Raw genomic sequence first — 22882 nt, forward strand, 5'->3', positions numbered from 1 at the left:
CAAAATCTGCCAAAAATGTCAAAGTATAGTATGTCGTCCAAAATCGGTCAAAAATGTCATAGTATAGTATGTCGTCCCAAATGACACCAAAATGTCATAGTATAGTATGTCGTCCAAAATCGGTCAGAAATGTCATAGTATAGTATGTCGTCCAAAATCGGTCAGAAATGTCATAGTATAGTATGTCGTCCAAAATCGGTCAAAAATGTCATAGTATAGTATGTCGTCCAAAATCGGTCAGAAATGTCATAGTATAGTATGTCGTCCAAAATCGGTCAAAAATGTCATAGTATAGTATGTCGTCCAAAATCGGTCAAAAATGTCATAGTATAGTATGTCGTCCAAAATCGGTCAAAAATGTCATAGTATAGTATGTCGTCCCAAATGACACCAAAATGTCATAGTATAGTATGTCGTCCAAAATCGGTCAGAAATGTCATAGTATAGTATGTCGTCCAAAATCAGTCAAAAATGTCATAGTATAGTATGTCGTCCAAAATCGGTCAGAAATGTCATAGTATAGTATGTCGTCCAAAATCGGTCAAAAATGTCATAGTATAGTATGTCGTCTAAAATCGGTCAAAAATGTCATAGTATAGTATGTCGTCCAAAATCGGTCAAAAATGTCATAGTATAGTATGTCGTCCAAAATCGGTCAAAAATGTCATAGTATAATATGTCGTCCAAAATCGGTCAGAAATGTCATAGTATAGTATGTCGTCCAAAATCAGTCAAAAATGTCATAGTATAGTATGTCGTCCCAAATGACACCAAAATGTCATAGTATAGTATGTCGTCCAAAATCGGTCAGAAATGTCATAGTATAGTATGTCGTCCAAAATCGGTCAGAAATGTCATAGTATAGTATGTCGTCCAAAATCGGTCAAAAATGTCACAGTATAGTATGTCGTCCAAAATCGGCCAAAAATGTCATAGTATAGTATGTCGTCCAAAATGTGACAAAAAAGTCATAATATAGTATGTCGTCCATAATGTGACAAAAAAGTCATAGGTTAGTATGTCAGCACAGTAATGAAGATTGACCTTGTGCCCTAGTGGTTAAGGCAAACGCTTAGTGAGGGAAAGATTGTCTGTTCAAGACCCATCTCAGGCATGTTTTTTTGAAATGTCCTATATTTGACAAAAAAGTCATAGTAAAGTATGTCGTCCAACATCTGCCAAAAATGTCATAGTATAGTATGTCGTCCAAAATCTGCCAAAAATGTCATAGTATAGTATGTCGTCCCAAATGACACCAAAATGTCATAGTATAGTATGTCGTCCAAAATCTGCCAAAAATGTCAAAGTATAGTATGTCGTCCAAAATCGGTCAAAAATGTCATAGTATAGTATGTCGTCCCAAATGACACCAAAATGTCATAGTATAGTATGTCGTCCAAAATCGGTCAGAAATGTCATAGTATACTATGTCGTCCAAAATCGGTCAGAAATGTCATAGTATAGTATGTCGTCCAAAATCGGTCAAAAATGTCATAGTATAGTATGTCGTCCAAAATCGGTCAGAAATGTCATAGTATAGTATGTCGTCCAAAATCGGTCAAAAATGTCATAGTATATAGTATGTCGTCCAAAATCGGTCAAAAATGTCATAGTATAGTATGTCGTCCAAAATCGGTCAAAAATGTCATAGTATAGTATGTCGTCCCAAATGACACCAAAATGTCATAGTATAGTATGTCGTCCAAAATCGGTCAGAAATGTCATAGTATAGTATGTCGTCCAAAATCAGTCAAAAATGTCATAGTATAGTATGTCGTCCAAAATCGGTCAGAAATGTCATAGTATAGTATGTCGTCCAAAATCGGTCAAAAATGTCATAGTATAGTATGTCGTCTAAAATCGGTCAAAAATGTCATAGTATAGTATGTCGTCCAAAATCGGTCAAAAATGTCATAGTATAGTATGTCGTCCAAAATCGGTCAAAAATGTCATAGTATAATATGTCGTCCAAAATCGGTCAGAAATGTCATAGTATAGTATGTCGTCCAAAATCAGTCAAAAATGTCATAGTATAGTATGTCGTCCCAAATGACACCAAAATGTCATAGTATAGTATGTCGTCCAAAATCGGTCAGAAATGTCATAGTATAGTATGTCGTCCAAAATCGGTCAAAAATGTCATAGTATAGTATGTCGTCCAAAATCGGTCAGAAATGTCATAGTATAGTATGTCGTCCAAAATCGGTCAAAAATGTCATAGTATAGTATGTCGTCTAAAATCGGTCAAAAATGTCATAGTATAGTATGTCGTCCAAAATCGGTCAAAAATGTCACAGTATAGTATGTCGTCCAAAATCGGCCAAAAATGTCATAGTATAGTATGTCGTCCAAAATGTGACAAAAAAGTCATAATATAGTATGTCGTCCATAATGTGACAAAAAAGTCATAGGTTAGTATGTCGTCCAAAATCGGTCAAAAATGTCATAGTATAGTATGTCGTCCCAAATGACACCAAAATGTCATAGTATAGTATGTCGTCCAAAATCTGCCAAAAATGTCATAGTATAGTATGTCGTCCAAAATCGGTCAAAAATGTCATAGTATAGTATGTCGTCCCAAATGACACCAAAATGTCATAGTATAGTATGTCGTCCAAAATCGGTCAGAAATGTCATAGTATAGTATGTCGTCCAAAATCGGTCAAAAATGTCATAGTATAGTATGTCGTCCCAAATGACACCAAAATGTCATAGTATAGTATGTCGTCCAAAATCGGTCAGAAATGTCATAGTATAGTATGTCGTCCAAAATCGGTCAGAAATGTCATAGTATAGTATGTCGTCCAAAATCGGTCAGAAATGTCATAGTATAGTATGTCGTCCAAAATCGGTCAAAAATGTGATAGTATAGTATGTCGTCCAAATCGGTCAGAAATGTCATAGTATAGTATGTCGTCCAAAATCGGTCAAAAATGTCATAGTATAGTATGTCGTCCCAAATGACACCAAAATGTCATAGTATAGTATGTCGTCCCAAATGACACCAAAATGTCATAGTATAGTATGTCGTCCAAAATCGGTCAGGAATGTCATAGTATAGTATGTCGTCCAAAATCGGTCAAAAATGTCATAGTATAGTATGTCGTCCAAAATCGGCCAAAAATGTCATAGTATAGTATGTCGTCCAAAATGTGACAAAAAAGTCATAATATAGTATGTCGTCCATAATGTGACAAAAAAGTCATAGGTTAGTATGTCGTCCAAAATCGGTCAAAAATGTCATAGTATAGTATGTCGTCCCAAATGACACCAAAATGTCATAGTATAGTATGTCGTCCAAAATCTGCCAAAAATGTCATAGTATAGTATGTCGTCCAAAATCGGTCAAAAATGTCATAGTATAGTATGTCGTCCCAAATGACACCAAAATGTCATAGTATAGTATGTCGTCCAAAATCGGTCAGAAATGTCATAGTATAGTATGTCGTCCAAAATCGGTCAAAAATGTCATAGTATAGTATGTCGTCCCAAATGACACCAAAATGTCATAGTATAGTATGTCGTCCAAAATCGGTCAGAAATGTCATAGTATAGTATGTCGTCCAAAATCGGTCAGAAATGTCATAGTATAGTATGTCGTCCAAAATCGGTCAGAAATGTCATAGTATAGTATGTCGTCCAAAATCGGTCAAAAATGTGATAGTATAGTATGTCGTCCAAATCGGTCAGAAATGTCATAGTATAGTATGTCGTCCAAAATCGGTCAAAAATGTCATAGTATAGTATGTCGTCCCAAATGACACCAAAATGTCATAGTATAGTATGTCGTCCCAAATGACACCAAAATGTCATAGTATAGTATGTCGTCCAAAATCGGTCAGGAATGTCATAGTATAGTATGTCGTCCAAAATCGGTCAAAAATGTCATAGTATAGTATGTCGTCCAAAATCAGTCAAAAATGTCATAGTATAGTATGTCGTCCAAAATCGGTCAGAAATGTCATAGTATAGTATGTCGTCCAAAATCGGTCAAAAATGTCATAGTATAGTATGTCGTCTAAAATCGGTCAAAAATGTCATAGTATAGTATGTCGTCCAAAATCGGTCAGAAATGTCATAGTATAGTATGTCGTCCAAAATCGGTCAAAAATGTCATAGTATAGTATGTCGTCTAAAATCGGTCAAAAATGTCATAGTATAGTATGTCGTCCAAAATCGGTCAAAAATGTCATAGTATAGTATGTCGTCCAAAATCGGTCAAAAATGTCATAGTATAGTATGTCGTCCAAAATCGGTCAGAAATGTCATAGTATAGTATGTCGTCCAAAATCAGTCAAAAATGTCATAGTATAGTATGTCGTCCCAAATGACACCAAAATGTCATAGTATAGTATGTCGTCCAAAATCGGTCAAAAATGTCATAGTATAGTATGTCGTCCAAAATCACTCAAAAAATGTCATAGTATAGTATGTCGTCCAAAATCTGCCAAAAATGTCATCGTATAGTATGTCGTCCAAAATGTGACAAAAAAGTCATAATATAGTATGTCGTCCATAATGTGACAAAAAAGTCATAGTATAGTATGTCGTCCAAAATCAGTCAAGAATGTCATAGTATAGTATGTCGTCCAAAATCGGTCAACATGTCATAGTATAGTATGTCGTCCAAAATCGGTCAGAAATGTCATAGTATAGTATGTCGTCCAAAATCGGTCAAAAATGTCATAGTATAGTATGTCGTCCAAAATCGGTCAAAATGTCATAGTATAGTATGTCGTCCCAAATGACACCAAAATGTCATAGTATAGTATGTCGTCCAAAATCCGTCAGAAATGTCATAGTATAGTATGTCGTCTAAAATCTGCCAAAAATGTCATAGTATAGTATGTCGTCCAAAATCAGTCAAAAATGTCATAGTATAGTATGTCGTCCCAAATGACACCAAAATGTCATAGAATAGTATGTCGTCCAAAATCGGTCAGAAATGTCATAGTATAGTATGTCGTCTAAAATCTGCCAAAAATGTCACAGTATAGTATGTCGTCCAAAATTGGTCAAAAATGTCATAGTATAGTATGTCGTCCAAAACCAGTCAAAAATGTCATAGTATAGTATGTCGTCCAAAATCTGCCAAAAATGTCATAGTATAGTATGTCGTCCCAAATGACACCAAAATGTCATAGAATAGTATGTCGTCCAAAATCGGTCAGAAATGTCATAGTATAGTATGTCATCTAAAATCTGCCAAAAATGTCATAGTATAGTATGTCGTCCAAAATCGGTCAAAAATGTCATAGTATAGTATGTCGTCCCAAATCAGTCAAAAATGTCATAGTATAGTATGTCGTCCAAAATCAGTCAAAAATGTCATAGTATAGTATGTCGTCCCAAATCGGTCAGAAATGTCATAGTATAGTATGTCGTCCAAAATCGGTCAAAAATGTCATAGTATAGTATGTCGTCCAAAATCGGTCAAAAATGTCATAGTATAGTATGTCGTCTAAAATCGGTCAAAAATGTCATAGTATAGTATGTCGTCCAAAATCGGTCAAAAATGTCACAGTATAGTATGTCGTCCAAAATCGGCCAAAAATGTCATAGTATAGTATGTCGTCCAAAATGTGACAAAAAAGTCATAATATAGTATGTCGTCCATAATGTGACAAAAAAGTCATAGGTTAGTATGTCAGCACAGTAATGAAGATTGACCTTGTGCCCTAGTGGTTAAGGCAAACGCTTAGTGAGGGAAAGATTGTCTGTTCAAGACCCATCTCAGGCATGTTTTTTTGAAATGTCCTATATTTGACAAAAAAGTCATAGTAAAGTATGTCGTCCAACATCTGCCAAAAATGTCATAGTATAGTATGTCGTCCAAAATCTGCCAAAAATGTCATAGTATAGTATGTCGTCCCAAATGACACCAAAATGTCATAGTATAGTATGTCGTCCAAAATCTGCCAAAAATGTCAAAGTATAGTATGTCGTCCAAAATCGGTCAAAAATGTCATAGTATAGTATGTCGTCCCAAATGACACCAAAATGTCATAGTATAGTATGTCGTCCAAAATCGGTCAGAAATGTCATAGTATAGTATGTCGTCCAAAATCGGTCAGAAATGTCATAGTATAGTATGTCGTCCAAAATCGGTCAGAAATGTCATAGTATAGTATGTCGTCCAAAATCGGTCAAAAATGTCATAGTATATAGTATGTCGTCCAAAATCGGTCAAAAATGTCATAGTATAGTATGTCGTCCAAAATCGGTCAAAAATGTCATAGTATAGTATGTCGTCCCAAATGACACCAAAATGTCATAGTATAGTATGTCGTCCAAAATCGGTCAGAAATGTCATAGTATAGTATGTCGTCCAAAATCAGTCAAAAATGTCATAGTATAGTATGTCGTCCAAAATCGGTCAGAAATGTCATAGTATAGTATGTCGTCCAAAATCGGTCAAAAATGTCATAGTATAGTATGTCGTCTAAAATCGGTCAAAAATGTCATAGTATAGTATGTCGTCCAAAATCGGTCAAAAATGTCATAGTATAGTATGTCGTCCAAAATCGGTCAAAAATGTCATAGTATAATATGTCGTCCAAAATCGGTCAGAAATGTCATAGTATAGTATGTCGTCCAAAATCAGTCAAAAATGTCATAGTATAGTATGTCGTCCCAAATGACACCAAAATGTCATAGTATAGTATGTCGTCCAAAATCGGTCAGAAATGTCATAGTATAGTATGTCGTCCAAAATCGGTCAAAAATGTCATAGTATAGTATGTCGTCCAAAATCGGTCAGAAATGTCATAGTATAGTATGTCGTCCAAAATCGGTCAAAAATGTCATAGTATAGTATGTCGTCTAAAATCGGTCAAAAATGTCATAGTATAGTATGTCGTCCAAAATCGGTCAAAAATGTCACAGTATAGTATGTCGTCCAAAATCGGCCAAAAATGTCATAGTATAGTATGTCGTCCAAAATGTGACAAAAAAGTCATAATATAGTATGTCGTCCATAATGTGACAAAAAAGTCATAGGTTAGTATGTCGTCCAAAATCGGTCAAAAATGTCATAGTATAGTATGTCGTCCCAAATGACACCAAAATGTCATAGTATAGTATGTCGTCCAAAATCTGCCAAAAATGTCATAGTATAGTATGTCGTCCAAAATCGGTCAAAAATGTCATAGTATAGTATGTCGTCCCAAATGACACCAAAATGTCATAGTATAGTATGTCGTCCAAAATCGGTCAGAAATGTCATAGTATAGTATGTCGTCCAAAATCGGTCAAAAATGTCATAGTATAGTATGTCGTCCCAAATGACACCAAAATGTCATAGTATAGTATGTCGTCCAAAATCGGTCAGAAATGTCATAGTATAGTATGTCGTCCAAAATCGGTCAGAAATGTCATAGTATAGTATGTCGTCCAAAATCGGTCAAAAATGTCATAGTATAGTATGTCGTCCCAAATGACACCAAAATGTCATAGTATAGTATGTCGTCCAAAATCGGTCAGAAATGTCATAGTATAGTATGTCGTCCAAAATCGGTCAAAAATGTCATAGTATAGTATGTCGTCCAAAATCGGTCAGAAATGTCATAGTATAGTATGTCGTCCAAAATCGGTCAAAAATGTCATAGTATAGTATGTCGTCTAAAATCAGTCAAAAATGTCATAGTATAGTATGTCGTCCAAAATCGGTCAAAAATGTCATAGTATAGTATGTCGTCCAAAATCGGTCAAAAATGTCATAGTATAATATGTCGTCCAAAATCGGTCAGAAATGTCATAGTATAGTATGTCGTCCAAAATCAGTCCAAAATGTCATAGTATAGTATGTCGTCCCAAATGACACCAAAATGTCATAGTATAGTATGTCGTCCAAAATCTGCCAAAAATGTCATAGTATAGTATGTCGTCCAAAATCACTCAAAAAATGTCATAGTATAGTATGTCGTCCAAAATCTGCCAAAAATGTCATCGTATAGTATGTCGTCCAAAATCGGTCAGAAATGTCATAGTATAGTATGTCGTCCCAAATGACACCAAAATGTCATAGTATAGTATGTCGTCCAAAATCGGTCAGAAATGTCATAGTATAGTATGTCGTCCAAAATCAGTCAAAAATGTCATAGTATAGTATGTCGTCCAAAATCGGTCAGAAATGTCATAGTATAGTATGTCGTCCAAAATCGGTCAAAAATGTCATAGTATAGTATGTCGTCTAAAATCGGTCAAAAATGTCATAGTATAGTATGTCGTCCAAAATCGGTCAAAAATGTCATAGTATAGTATGTCGTCCAAAATCGGTCAAAAATGTCATAGTATAATATGTCGTCCAAAATCGGTCAGAAATGTCATAGTATAGTATGTCGTCCAAAATCAGTCAAAAATGTCATAGTATAGTATGTCGTCCCAAATTACACCAAAATGTCATAGTATAGTATGTCGTCCAAAATCGGTCAAAAATGTCATAGTATAGTATGTCGTCCAAAATCACTCAAAAAATGTCATAGTATAGTATGTCGTCCAAAATCTGCCAAAAATGTCATCGTATAGTATGTCGTCCAAAATGTGACAAAAAAGTCATAATATAGTATGTCGTCCATAATGTGACAAAAAAGTCATAGTATAGTATGTCGTCCAAAATCGGTCAGGAATGTCATAGTATAGTATGTCGTCCAAAATCAGTCAAAAATGTCATAGTATAGTATGTCGTCCCAAATGACACCAAAATGTCATAGTATAGTATGTCGTCCAAAATCTGCCAAAAATTTCATAGTATAGTATGTCGTCCAAAATCGGTCAGAAATGTCATAGTATAGTATGTCGACCAAAATCAGTCAAGAATGTCATAGTATAGTATGTCGTCCAAAATCGGTCAAAAATGTCATAGTATAGTATGTCTTCCAAAATCGGTCAGAAATGTCATAGTATAGTATGTCGACCAAAATCACTCAAAAATGTCATAGTATAGTATGTCGTCCAAAATCGGCCAAAAATGTCATAGTATAGTATGTCGTCCAAAATGTGACATAAAAGTCATAATATAGTATGTCGTCCATAATGTGACAAAAAAGTCATAGGTTAGTATGTCAGCATAGTAATGAAGATTGACCTTGTGCCCTAGTGGTTAAGGCAAACGCTTAGTGAGGGAAAGATTGTCTGTTCAAGACCCATCTCAGGCATGTTTTTTTGAAATGTCCTATATTTGACAAAAAAGTCATAGTAAAGTATGTCGTCCAACATCTGCCAAAAATGTCATAGTATAGTATGTCGTCCAAAATCTGCCAAAAATGTCATAGTATAGTATGTCGTCCAAAATCGGTCAAAAATGTCATAGTATAGTATGTCGTCCCAAATGACACCAAAATGTCATGGTATAGTATGTCGTCCAAAATCGGTCAGAAATGTCATAGTATAGTATGTCGTCCAAAATCGGTCAGAAATGTCATAGTATAGTATGTCGTCCAAAATCGGTCAAAAATGTGATAGTATAGTATGTCGTCCAAATCGGTCAGAAATGTCATAGTATAGTATGTCGTCCAAAATCGGTCAAAAATGTCATAGTATAGTATGTCGTCCCAAATGACACCAAAATGTCATAGTATAGTATGTCGTCCCAAATGACACCAAAATGTCATAGTATAGTATGTCGTCCAAAATCGGTCAGGAATGTCATAGTATAGTATGTCGTCCAAAATCGGTCAAAAATGTCATAGTATAGTATGTCGTCCAAAATCAGTCAAAAATGTCATAGTATAGTATGTCGTCCAAAATCGGTCAGAAATGTCATAGTATAGTATGTCGTCCAAAATCGGTCAAAAATGTCATAGTATAGTATGTCGTCTAAAATCGGTCAAAAATGTCATAGTATAGTATGTCGTCCAAAATCGGTCAGAAATGTCATAGTATAGTATGTCGTCCAAAATCGGTCAAAAATGTCATAGTATAGTATGTCGTCTAAAATCGGTCAAAAATGTCATAGTATAGTATGTCGTCCAAAATCGGTCAAAAATGTCATAGTATAGTATGTCGTCCAAAATCGGTCAAAAATGTCATAGTATAGTATGTCGTCCAAAATCGGTCAGAAATGTCATAGTATAGTATGTCGTCCAAAATCAGTCAAAAATGTCATAGTATAGTATGTCGTCCCAAATGACACCAAAATGTCATAGTATAGTATGTCGTCCAAAATCGGTCAAAAATGTCATAGTATAGTATGTCGTCCAAAATCACTCAAAAAATGTCATAGTATAGTATGTCGTCCAAAATCTGCCAAAAATGTCATCGTATAGTATGTCGTCCAAAATGTGACAAAAAAGTCATAATATAGTATGTCGTCCATAATGTGACAAAAAAGTCATAGTATAGTATGTCGTCCAAAATCAGTCAAGAATGTCATAGTATAGTATGTCGTCCAAAATCGGTCAACATGTCATAGTATAGTATGTCGTCCAAAATCGGTCAAAAATGTCATAGTATAGTATGTCGTCCAAAATCGGTCAAAAATGTCATAGTATAGTATGTCGTCCAAAATCGGTCAAAATGTCATAGTATAGTATGTCGTCCCAAATGACACCAAAATGTCATAGTATAGTATGTCGTCCAAAATCCGTCAGAAATGTCATAGTATAGTATGTCGTCTAAAATCTGCCAAAAATGTCATAGTATAGTATGTCGTCCAAAATCAGTCAAAAATGTCATAGTATAGTATGTCGTCCCAAATGACACCAAAATGTCATAGAATAGTATGTCGTCCAAAATCGGTCAGAAATGTCATAGTATAGTATGTCGTCTAAAATCTGCCAAAAATGTCACAGTATAGTATGTCGTCCAAAATCGGTCAAAAATGTCATAGTATAGTATGTCGTCCAAAACCAGTCAAAAATGTCATAGTATAGTATGTCGTCCAAAATCTGCCAAAAATGTCATAGTATAGTATGTCGTCCCAAATGACACCAAAATGTCATAGAATAGTATGTCGTCCAAAATCGGTCAGAAATGTCATAGTATAGTATGTCGTCCAAAATCGGTCAAAAATGTCATAGTATAGTATGTCGTCCCAAATGACACCAAAATGTCATAGTATAGTATGTCGTCCAAAATCGGTCAAAAAAGTCATAGTATAGTATGTCGTCCAAAATCGTTCAGAAATGTCATAGTATAGTATGTCGTCTAAAATGTGACAAAAAAGTCATAGTATAGTATGTCGTCCATAATGTGACAAAAAAGTCATAGGTTAGGATGTCAACACAGTGATAATGATAGACCTTGTGCTCTACTGGTTAAGGCAAACGCTTAGTGAGGGAAAGATTGTCTGTTCAAGACCCATCTCAGGCATGTTTTTTTGAAATGTCCTATATGTGACAAAAATGTCATAGTATAGTATGTCGTCCAAAATCGGTCAAAAATGTCATAGTATAGTATGTCTTCCAAAATCAGTCAGAAATGTCATAGTATAGTATGTCGTCCAAAATCGGTCAAAAATGTCATAGTATAGTATGTCGTCCAAAATCGGTCAGAAATGTCATAGTATAGTTTGTCGTCCAAAATTGGTCAGAAATGTCATAGTATAGTATGTCGTCCAAAATCACTCAAAAAATGTCATAGTATAGTATGTCGTCCAAAATCTGCCAAAAATGTCATAGTATAGTATGTCGTCCCAAATGACACCAAAATGTCATAGAATAGTATGTCGTCCAAAATCGGTCAGAAATGTCATAGTATAGTTTGTCGTCTAAAATCTGCCAAAAATGTCATAGTATAGTATGTCGTCCAAAATCGGTCAAAAATGTCATAGTATAGTATGTCGTCCAAAATCGGTCAGAAATGTCATAGTATAGTATGTCGTCCAAAATCAGTCAAAAATGTCATAGTATAGTATGTCGTCCCAAATGACACCAAAATGTCATAGAATAGTATGTCGTCCAAAATCGGTCAGAAATTTCATAGGTTAGTATGTCAGCACAGTGATAATGATTGACCTTGTGCCCTAGTGGTTAAGGCAAACGCTTAGTGAGGGAAAGATTGTCTGTTCAAGACCCATCTCACGCATGTTTTTTTAAATGTCCTATATGTGACAAAAAAGTCATAGTAAAGCATGTCATCCAACATCTGCCAAAAATGTCATAGTATAGTATGTCGACCAAAATCACTCAAAAATGTCATAGTATAATATGTCGTCCAAAATCGGTCAGAAATGTCATAGTATAGTATGTCGTCCAAAATCGGTCAAAAATGTCATAGTATAGTATGTCGTCCCAAATGACACCAAAATGTCATAGTATAGTATGTCGTCCAAAATCGGTCAAAAAAGTCATAGTATAGTATGTCGTCCAAAATCGTTCAGAAATGTCATAGTATAGTATGTCGTCTAAAATGTGACAAAAAAGTCATAGTATAGTATGTCGTCCATAATGTGACAAAAAAGTCATAGGTTAGGATGTCAACACAGCGATAATGATAGACCTTGTGCTCTACTGGTTAAGGCAAACGCTTAGTGAGGGAAAGATTGTCTGTTCAAGACCCATCTCAGGCATGTTTTTTTGAAATGTCCTATATGTGACAAAAATGTCATAGTATAGTATGTCGTCCAAAATCGGTCAAAAATGTCATAGTATAGTATGTCTTCCAAAATCAGTCAGAAATGTCATAGTATAGTATGTCGTCCAAAATCGGTCAAAAATGTCATAGTATAGTATGTCGTCCAAAATCGGTCAAAAATGTCATAGTATAGTATGTCGTCCAAAATCAGTCAAAAATGTCATAGTATAGTATGTCGTCCAAAATCGGTCAGAAATGTCATAGTATAGTATGTCGTCCAAAATCGGTCAAAAATGTCGTAGTATAGTATGTCGTCTAAAATCGGTCAAAAATGTCATAGTATAGTATGTCGTCCAAAATCGGTCAGAAATGTCATAGTATAGTATGTCGTCCAAAATCGGTCAAAAATGTCATAGTATAGTATGTCGTCTAAAATCGGTCAAAAATGTCATAGTATAGTATGTCGTCCAAAATCGGTCAAAAATGTCATAGTATAGTATGTCGTCCAAAATCGGTCAAAAATGTCATAGTATAGTATGTCGTCCAAAATCGGTCAGAAATGTCATAGTATAGTATGTCGTCCAAAATCAGTCAAAAATGTCATAGTATAGTATGTCGTCCCAAATGACACCAAAATGTCATAGTATAGTATGTCGTCCAAAATCGGTCAAAAATGTCATAGTATAGTATGTCGTCCAAAATCACTCAAAAAATGTCATAGTATAGTATGTCGTCCAAAATCTGCCAAAAATGTCATCGTATAGTATGTCGTCCAAAATGTGACAAAAAAGTCATAATATAGTATGTCGTCCATAATGTGACAAAAAAGTCATAGTATAGTATGTCGTCCAAAATCAGTCAAGAATGTCATAGTATAGTATGTCGTCCAAAATCGGTCAACATGTCATAGTATAGTATGTCGTCCAAAATCGGTCAAAAATGTCATAGTATAGTATGTCGTCCAAAATCGGTCAAAAATGTCATAGTATAGTATGTCGTCCAAAATCGGTCAAAATGTCATAGTATAGTATGTCGTCCCAAATGACACCAAAATGTCATAGTATAGTATGTCGTCCAAAATCCGTCAGAAATGTCATAGTATAGTATGTCGTCTAAAATCTGCCAAAAATGTCATAGTATAGTATGTCGTCCAAAATCAGTCAAAAATGTCATAGTATAGTATGTCGTCCCAAATGACACCAAAATGTCATAGAATAGTATGTCGTCCAAAATCGGTCAGAAATGTCATAGTATAGTATGTCGTCTAAAATCTGCCAAAAATGTCACAGTATAGTATGTCGTCCAAAATCGGTCAAAAATGTCATAGTATAGTATGTCGTCCAAAACCAGTCAAAAATGTCATAGTATAGTATGTCGTCCAAAATCTGCCAAAAATGTCATAGTATAGTATGTCGTCCCAAATGACACCAAAATGTCATAGAATAGTATGTCGTCCAAAATCGGTCAGAAATGTCATAGTATAGTATGTCATCTAAAATCTGCCAAAAATGTCATAGTATAGTATGTCGTCCAAAATCGGTCAAAAATGTCATAGTATAGTATGTCGTCCCAAATGACACCAAAATGTCATAGTATAGTATGTCGTCCAAAATCGGTCAAAAAAGTCATAGTATAGTATGTCGTCCAAAATCGTTCAGAAATGTCATAGTATAGTATGTCGTCTAAAATGTGACAAAAAAGTCATAGTATAGTATGTCGTCCATAATGTGACAAAAAAGTCATAGGTTAGGATGTCAACACAGTGATAATGATAGACCTTGTGCTCTACTGGTTAAGGCAAACGCTTAGTGAGGGAAAGATTGTCTGTTCAAGACCCATCTCAGGCATGTTTTTTTGAAATGTCCTATATGTGACAAAAATGTCATAGTATAGTATGTCGTCCAAAATCGGTCAAAAATGTCATAGTATAGTATGTCTTCCAAAATCAGTCAGAAATGTCATAGTATAGTATGTCGTCCAAAATCGGTCAAAAATGTCATAGTATAGTATGTCGTCCAAAATCGGTCAGAAATGTCATAGTATAGTTTGTCGTCCAAAATTGGTCAGAAATGTCATAGTATAGTATGTCGTCCAAAATCACTCAAAAAATGTCATAGTATAGTATGTCGTCCAAAATCTGCCAAAAATGTCATAGTATAGTATGTCGTCCCAAATGACACCAAAATGTCATAGAATAGTATGTCGTCCAAAATCGGTCAGAAATGTCATAGTATAGTTTGTCGTCTAAAATCTGCCAAAAATGTCATAGTATAGTATGTCGTCCAAAATCGGTCAAAAATGTCATAGTATAGTATGTCGTCCAAAATCGGTCAGAAATGTCATAGTATAGTATGTCGTCCAAAATCAGTCAAAAATGTCATAGTATAGTATGTCGTCCCAAATGACACCAAAATGTCATAGAATAGTATGTCGTCCAAAATCGGTCAGAAATTTCATAGGTTAGTATGTCAGCACAGTGATAATGATTGACCTTGTGCCCTAGTGGTTAAGGCAAACGCTTAGTGAGGGAAAGATTGTCTGTTCAAGACCCATCTCACGCATGTTTTTTTAAATGTCCTATATGTGACAAAAAAGTCATAGTAAAGCATGTCATCCAACATCTGCCAAAAATGTCATAGTATAGTATGTCGACCAAAATCACTCAAAAATGTCATAGTATAATATGTCGTCCAAAATCGGTCAGAAATGTCATAGTATAGTATGTCGTCCAAAATCGGTCAAAAATGTCATAGTATAGTATGTCGTCCCAAATGACACCAAAATGTCATAGTATAGTATGTCGTCCAAAATCGGTCAAAAAAGTCATAGTATAGTATGTCGTCCAAAATCGTTCAGAAATGTCATAGTATAGTATGTCGTCTAAAATGTGACAAAAAAGTCATAGTATAGTATGTCGTCCATAATGTGACAAAAAAGTCATAGGTTAGGATGTCAACACAGTGATAATGATAGACCTTGTGCTCTACTGGTTAAGGCAAACGCTTAGTGAGGGAAAGATTGTCTGTTCAAGACCCATCTCAGGCATGTTTTTTTGAAATGTCCTATATGTGACAAAAATGTCATAGTATAGTATGTCGTCCAAAATCGGTCAAAAATGTCATAGTATAGTATGTCTTCCAAAATCAGTCAGAAATGTCATAGTATAGTATGTCGTCCAAAATCGGTCAAAAATGTCATAGTATAGTATGTCGTCCAAAATCGGTCAGAAATGTCATAGTATAGTTTGTCGTCCAAAATTGGTCAGAAATGTCATAGTATAGTATGTCGTCCAAAATCACTCAAAAAATGTCATAGTATAGTATGTCGTCCAAAATCTGCCAAAAATGTCATAGTATAGTATGTCGTCCCAAATGACACCAAAATGTCATAGAATAGTATGTTGTCCAAAATCGGTCAGAAATGTCATAGTATAGTTTGTCGTCTAAAATCTGCCAAAAATGTCATAGTATAGTATGTCGTCCAAAATCGGTCAAAAATGTCATAGTATAGTATGTCGTCCAAAATCGGTCAGAAATGTCATAGTATAGTATGTCGTCCAAAATCAGTCAAAAATGTCATAGTATAGTATGTCGTCCAAAATCGGTCAGAAATGTCATAGTATAGTATGTCGTCCAAAATCAGTCAAAAATGTCATAGTATAGTATGTCGTCCCAAATGACACCAAAATGTCATAGAATAGTATGTCGTCCAAAATCGGTCAGAAATTTCATAGGTTAGTATGTCAGCACAGTGATAATGATTGACCTTGTGCCCTAGTGGTTAAGGCAAACGCTTAGTGAGGGAAAGATTGTCTGTTCAAGACCCATCTCACGCATGTTTTTTTAAATGTCCTATATGTGACAAAAAAGTCATAGTAAAGCATGTCATCCAACATCTGCCAAAAATGTCATAGTATAGTATGTCGACCAAAATCACTCAAAAATGTCATAGTATAATATGTCGTCCAAAATCGGTCAGAAATGTCATAGTATAGTATGTCGTCCAAAATCGGTCAAAAATGTCATAGTATAGTATGTCGTCCCAAATGACACCAAAATGTCATAGTATAGTATGTCGTCCAAAATCGGTCAAAAAAGTCATAGTATAGTATGTCGTCCAAAATCGTTCAGAAATGTCATAGTATAGTATGTCGTCTAAAATGTGACAAAAAAGTCATAGTATAGTATGTCGTCCATAATGTGACAAAAAAGTCATAGGTTAGGATGTCAACACAGTGATAATGATAGACCTTGTGCTCTACTGGTTAAGGCAAACGCTTAGTGAGGGAAAGATTGTCTGTTCAAGACCCATCTCAGGCATGTTTTTTTGAAATGTCCTATATGTGACAAAAATGTCATAGTATAGTATGTCGTCCAAAATCGGTCAAAAATGTCATAGTATAGTATGTCTTCCAAAATCAGTCAGAAATGTCATAGTATAGTATGTCGTCCAAAATCGGTCAAAAATGTCATAGTATAGTATGTCGTCCAAAATCGGTCAGAAATGTCATAGTATAGTTTGTCGTCCAAAATTGGTCAGAAATGTCATAGTATAGTATGTCGTCCAAAATCACTCAAAAAATGTCATAGTATAGTATGTCGTCCAAAATCTGCCAAAAATGTCATAGTATAGTATGTCGTCCCAAATGACACCAAAATGTCATAGAATAGTATGTTGTCCAAAATCGGTCAGAAATGTCATAGTATAGTTTGTCGTCTAAAATCTGCCAAAAATGTCATAGTATAGTATGTCGTCCAAAATCGGTCAAAAATGTCATAGTATAGTATGTCGTCCAAAATCGGTCAGAAATGTCATAGTATAGTATGTCGTCCAAAATCAGTCAAAAATGTCATAGTATAGTATGTCGTCCCAAATGACACCAAAATGTCATAGAATAGTATGTCGTCCAAAATCGGTCAGAAATTTCATAGGTTAGTATGTCAGCACAGTGATAATGATTGACCTTGTGCCCTAGTGGTTAAGGCAAACGCTTAGTGAGGGAAAGATTGTCTGTTCAAGACCCATCTCACGCATGTTTTTTTAAATGTCCTATATGTGACAAAAAAGTCATAGTAAAGCATGTCATCCAACATCTGCCAAAAATGTCATAGTATAGTATGTCGACCAAAATCACTCAAAAATGTCATAGTATAATATGTCGTCCAAAATCGGTCAGAAATGTCATAGTATAGTATGTCGTCCAAAATCGGTCAAAAATGTCATAGTATAGTATGTCGTCCAAAATCGGTCAGAAATGTAATTTTTTTGGACATTTCGTATGTCGTTCAAAATCAGTCAAAAATGTCATAGCATAGTATGTCGTCCAAAATCACTCAAAAATGTCATAGTATAGTATGTTGTCCAAAATCACTCAAAAAATGTCATAGTATAGTATGTCGTCCAAAATCGGTCAAAAATGTCATAGTATAGTATGTTGTCCCAAATGACACCAAAATGTCATAGTATAGTATGTCGTTCAAAATCAGTCAAAAATGTCATAGTATAGCATGTCGTCCAAAATCACTCAAAAATGTCATAGTATAGTATGTTGTTCAAAATCAGTCAAAAATGTCATAGTATAGTATGTCGTCCAAAATCACTCAGAAATGTCATAGTATAGTATGTTGTCCAACATCAGCCAAAAAACTCATACTATAGTATGTTGTCCAAAATCACTCAAAAAAGTCACACTATAGTACAGGGGTGTCAAACTCTGACCCGTGGGCCAAAATACAGCTCCTGTTTTGCTGATATACATGTGTCAATATCAAACCCTGGCCAACCACGTCATTTTATGTGGCTGCAAGTGCTTAATTGATCTTAAAAAAAAGTTGCCTTATCATAAATCTATGTTGCTTTAAAGGTGACATTGAATGCTGGTATGGCACATATATGTTAGTTATGGAGGTCTACTTACATATATTAACTTGTTTTCATGGTCAAAAACCTCCCAGTCGCTGCAAACGAGCCGATCAAAATATCTCCTCACTGATGCTCTCGTCAGTCGCGCTGTTTCAGACCAAAATCACACCCCCAGAACGTGGACTGTGTTGTGACTGGCCAGCCAACGAGAGCTTTCCCACTGTCTGTGATTGGCCAGGTACCTGGAAGTGACGTAATTGGTAGACCAGCTCTCAGATACACAGCTCCCCCTCTGGCACGGTGGATGCTCTGCATCTCAGCAGCTACAACGAGAGTAGTTCTTCTTCTTCTGCGGTTGAATGTACGCAACCGGATGTGCCCGGACTAGTGCCCGCACCAGGCGGCGCTACGGTGGTGAGAGGAGTGGTGAGATTTTCTGATGACATCATCAGCATAGGGAAGTGCCGATCCGCTTCGCAGAGCCCAGGAAACAATACAACACTATTTTCTCAGCAGTAGCTTAACTGTTGTTCTGAAACTTAAGGGTTTCATAAACGAGGTAATGACGCAGATACACACACACAAACGCAGCGTTAATTGGAGCTTCAGGTCTATGCCGCCTTTAAATAGTGCATTGACTATAAACCAAATCAAATCCAAAATCACTCCAAAATGTCATACTATCGTATGTCGTCCGAAATCACTCAAAACAGTGTCCACTCCAGTGTCCAAGGTGACTCCAGTTTCCACGTTTACTCCAGCATCCGTTGTAACTCTGGCATCTGTGGTGACCATGGCGGCCCCAGGAGCAGACCATGAAAAAAAAATATTGTTGGCAATGGAAAAAGAAAAAAACATGTTGTTTTTGCTTTTAGTTATGAAAGGAAGTTTGCTCACTTTACCAAGGAAGGCAGAGCAACACTCCAAGACAACCCATCGCCTGTCATACAAATAAATACATCATTCATTACTTCTATTCATTACATGGATTTGAAAGTTATACAACTTTATGTGCATAATCAACGGTTACTTTTTCATTACTTTCATCAAAATACCTTCTGTGTCCAACTGGATGGCTCGGTTTGATTCAGATACCTATGTTTTACATATCTTCCTGGAAATAGGTCACATCTCCGTAATAACATACTCAACAGATCTCGTCTACTTAACATCTGTCTACCACCACTTGGACCACACCAGTTCCTGCACAGAAATCCAGTTTGGTTGGAGAGCATCATCTCCTTGTTGCTGTGTTGATATATCAGATATTCCCATAAATAGATGCTGTATTTTCTGCAGTTCAAAGCATTTTGCTGAGTGCAAAATAGTTCACAACTGACAGCAATGTTACTTGTATCATGACAATACTAAGTGCTAACAGTAAATCACAGTCATCCTTCATATTTCACATAGCTTTACCTTTGTTGGGTGATTTATCTCATAATAAAACATAGAACAAGTAGATTATTAGTTCTTAACATTGTTCTGTCCAGTTGAATAACATGTCAAAATACAGACTAATAAGACATTCAAAAAATGTAGATTATATGTATATTACACACTTTTTTGTAACCTACAGGTTGCAAATGACGAAAGTTTGCAAAAACATATTAAATTACTCACAAATGTTACATTGTATGGAAGCGTATTGCTGTCATAATGTTGTTTTTTGTTCATCCCAAAAAATGATATTGTTTAAACGTGATAATTATATCGTATATAACTTTGTTAATGCATATAACATCTGACCTGTCCTGCATCATCCAGTCCTCCTCTGATGTACTGCTGGTTCTCATAAAATGATCATGTTTATATGATTTATACACATTTACTGTATATATTTCAGCAGTTTGGCTATAACATTTAATAGTTTACAAAGTGACTTTAATTATTTACAAATTGCATACAAAGTACATTTCTGTAAATGTCAACACGAGTATTATATCCTTCTCTATTACTGTCGCACACCAAGGTAAAGGTCTATTGTCAATGAATGTCCATGAGATACGCGTGTATAAATAAAGTTTCAATAAAAGTACATCACGCACAAAAGTAAACGTCACCACGTTTTCAGACGCAATCTCTTCTCTTCCAATCAGTGTTGAGTAGACGTGCCTTGTACTGTGAGGGGGCTTGTCTATACTTCTTTCTCGTGCTCCCTTTCTGCAGTTCAAGAGAGGCGAAAAGTCAGAATGATGGTTGTTGATGCCAAACTGGGATTCCACAATGTGCTCCCCAAGCAGAAAAACATCCTCTGTTCCAATCTCCTCCTGGACGATGTGTGTGACTGTCGACACCTTAGGAGCTTGCATCACGGCAGATCACCCTCCCTGCAGTTCTCAGCACCTAAATAATAATAAAAATAATAACAATAATACATTATATTTATATAGCACTTTACACAGTGCTCAAAGACACACAGAACAGAGAAAATAATAACAAAGCCACTTTAATATACAAAGAAAAAAATCAAACCTTCACTGTGCCTAGTGATGGAATCACTGGTGTTCATCCGGCTATGAACTGCTGTTGTTTTTCAGGGCTAGAAGGTGGTAGGTCTTGTCAAATGAAGATGGTACAGCATCTCTAACCAAGCTCGCACGGCACACATCACAGGATAGCTTTTGTAGAATCTGCCGGACTACAAATCCTGCTATGTAGACCACAGCATTTTCCACCAGACCACCAAACCGAGTGGGGAGATAACTGTGATCACACACAAGGGCCGAAATGTTGGTGAATGGAGATGGGTGCTCCTCTTTAAGCAGAGGACATCTCCACAGCAGACAGGGACACAGTGTTATCTTGTGCTGCCACATTGCCTAGGTGAGATACCACACCGAACCATCAGACGGCGGAAAATGGCCTGGAACTGGCGTGCTGATGGATTGTTATTCCAGCCGCCTTGTATGGAAAACAGGCACACAATACATACATTACTCACAAGACATAACAAAGATATCCACTAGGTATTAGGGGTGTCAAGATTACTTTATTTCACAATTAATTTGATTTTCAAAGTTACACAACAACTTCCATGCGAGTTGCAGATTAGAGCCGTTCCCGATAAAGTATGGCAGAGGAAGAGTTATTCTCTCCAACAAAAGCGCATCAAATCAGCCATATGGGAGTTTTTCAGCTTAAAAAAAATGGATCAAGGACTCTGTACGCACAGTAACTGGGTTAAATTACGTTAATGTTCAACAAACGTAACATTGAATTGGTAGGAAATTAATTGTTAGCGTGTCATTTGTAATTAATTGTGTGTGACACGTGTTTGGCTTTCAGTTTAACGTGATGAGTTAAACAGCATTCACTAAACGTTATGTTATACGTAATGTGATGACCATTTCATTTATTACAAATGTATTTGTGTCACTGTAATTTAAACATGAAATAAACAAACCACAATAACAGATATGTTTTATATCTGGCCACATACAAATAGATGAATTATTAAAACGATTAAAATAAACTTAAAATTTGGTATAGATGACAATTGATGACTTAAATAATTTAAACGTTTCCCCTGGGGGATTAATAATTGTTCCTATATAATAGTTTAGTGTATTTGCTACATTATTTTGTTGTGTTGGCATCAAAAGATATAAATAGATGACACTTTAAGACCTATAAGCAGTGTTCATGTGATTTTACACATTCATAGTGTTGTGAAATCCATTAACGCATAATTATCGTGATACAGTGATTAATTCTCTGACAATAATCATACCAAGAAAATCTAGAAATGTGACATCCCTATTAGGTACATTTTCAGAATTTATTGTAATTAAAGGAACATCAACCCTACCTGACGCTCTTCATTATTGAGGTTCTTTTCCCTCAAATCCCCCAAAAGACTCTTCACTGTGGTCTTTGCCCTCTTTTCTCTGGCCATGGCATTCTTCTCTCGCTCCAGACTTTTCCTGAGTTTGGTCTTTAGAGTGGTAGGAGATGCAGGCAAGGCATGGCCATGATCCTAGTAGAAAGACATCACTTTGACACTACTAGTTTATGGACCACATTTTTTCTTATAGTCATCACCTGTCAAAGCCACTGCCAGCACTGTTTGTTAATGTGCAATAGAAATGTCCTAGTGAAGAGGCTATGGAAAAAGAACAGTGCAGATAAAAAAAAAGTAACCTGATGTTTTCATAATGTAGGCTAGTTGTCAACAATTGATGAGGGGTAGATGCTTTACCTTGCCACTTTTATTGTGGTTGTTGTTATCGTTGTTGCAATGTGATTTTACACCGCTTTGATCTATAAATAAAGTTATTTCAATACCTCAGTTTCAATGATGTTATTAAGATTAGGAAATAAATGCAGAAAACAATGTAGAAAGTATTAACGTCATATTAGATAGCAATCATTTAACACATAATGAGAAATCAGTAAGTGCTATCAGAGGTGGGTACTAACGAGTTACATTTACTTAAGTAACTTTTTGGATAACTTGTACTTTTAAGAGTATAATTATGAATACAATAATGCAGTATATATAGAA

Source organism: Solea solea, chromosome 7 (genome assembly GCF_958295425.1).
Source record: "Solea solea chromosome 7, fSolSol10.1, whole genome shotgun sequence".
Classification (NCBI taxonomy): domain Eukaryota; kingdom Metazoa; phylum Chordata; class Actinopteri; order Pleuronectiformes; family Soleidae; genus Solea; species Solea solea.